The sequence below is a fragment of the Colobus angolensis genome, unplaced genomic scaffold (genome assembly GCF_000951035.1).
Source record: "Colobus angolensis palliatus isolate OR3802 unplaced genomic scaffold, Cang.pa_1.0 Scaffold15, whole genome shotgun sequence".
NCBI classification, from domain to species: Eukaryota; Metazoa; Chordata; class Mammalia; order Primates; family Cercopithecidae; genus Colobus; species Colobus angolensis.
This window is the reverse complement of record NW_012114599.1, coordinates 17,699,478-17,701,068: the sequence shown is the minus strand read 5'-3', so window position 1 is coordinate 17,701,068 and position 1,591 is coordinate 17,699,478. Positions and strand designations below refer to the sequence as shown.

Here is a 1,591-nt window from a genome sequence, read left to right as displayed (position 1 = left end):
GGTTGAGCCCAGGAGTTTGAGATCAGCCTGGCCAACGCAGTAAAACCCCATCTTTACAAAAAATACAGCACTATGGTGGTATGCACTTGTGGTCCCAACTACTCAGGAGGCTGAGGCAGGAGGGCCACTTGAGCCCTGGAGGTTGAGGGTGCAGTGAGCCATGATTGTGCCACTGTACTCCAGCCTGGACGACAGAGAGACCTTGTCTCAAACAGAAAAAAAATCAGCTCAGTGGGAGCTGAGTAACAGCTGTCCTGTTCAATTGCAGGATGCAACTCTTTAGCTTCTCATAGTTTCCATCATTCACATCAGACATGCATTTTTGCATGCCACACAACCCATGCATGGAACCCATATATGTTATATGCCTGACCACTGTTGCTATTGGAAGTTTTGGCCACTGCATTAAACTATAAGCTCCATCTTACCCCCCACTATAATCCTGACACCCAATTCATTGCTTGATACATTGTCTGTTTCTTAATATCTATTCATTGAACAAATGAATGAGTAATATGTGCCACATTGTGGAATCAATTCAGGGAGATGATTAATCGTTCAGAATTGTTTTTCCTTATTAATACAGAGATTGGATAACAATTGTTACTTGTCTCATCCCTCCCTTCCAACCATATCTTTCCATTTGTTTTTCTTATTTTAGGTTTTCTGCCTTTTTCAAAATCAGCCATTTCCTCACTGGACTCTCCATGTGCCTTTTTTTTTTACCAATTTTTTTAGATGAAAAGAGGTCCTTAATATCTGTCATTGGTCCATACTTCAAATCTAGAATCTCTCAAATTGAAGGTTTGAAGAGTTCCTTAAAAGGCAAGTAGGGCCGAAATATCAAAAAAAAAAACTATTTGATGGTAGGCAATGTGGTAAATAAATATGGGTTAAAGTGATAAAGTGACTGAATGTCCTGGATTAGTTAGCACAGTACCCAGCTCCTTCTTTTTGTCCTGGTGAAACTGGCTCAGATTCCATTCAAGATTAAGTGTTCTGAAAGTTCTTACAATCTGAAAACCGGGAGACTCTCACACTAGGTGGAATGGCTAGCAGGGTTGGGATCTCATCTAGGCACATTATAAGGCCAGGATAATACCAAGACACTATTTTTTTTTCTTTCTTTCTTTACTTGTCTTCTTTTTTTTTAAGAGACAGAGTCTCATTATGTTACCCAGGCTGGATTCCAATTCCTGAGCTCAAGTAATCCTCCTGAGTAGCTGGGACTTCGGGTGTGTACCACTGTGTCTGAAGGCACTGTTTTTTCTTTTTTGATACAAATTTAGGAAGATGTTAATTCACAACAGTCTTCAGACTGAGATATAATTCCAAGGGGCAGAAGATGTGAGTTTAGAGCACTAAAAAATGAGATTCCAGTAGAGTCAGAAATCTGAAATGGCATTACAGGTGTAAGAGAGAAAAACAAAATTTATTGAGCTCTGTCATGTTGCAGGCATCACGCTGGAGGCTTTAGATGTACTCTTTCATTTTGTAATTTTTTTTTTTGAGACGGAGTCTCGCTCTGTTGCCCAGGCTAGAGTGCAGTGGTGTGATCTCGGCTCACTGCAAGCTCCGCCTCCTGGGTTCA

General features: G+C 40.7%; 1 protein-coding gene across 1 annotated transcript in view; it reads left to right on the top strand.

The window, feature by feature from the left end:
- The window catches only part of SPAST (spastin), a 121,541-nt gene that overhangs the window by 17,565 nt on the left and 102,385 nt on the right, over positions 1–1,591 (top strand). The gene's annotated exons all lie outside the window — the stretch shown is intronic.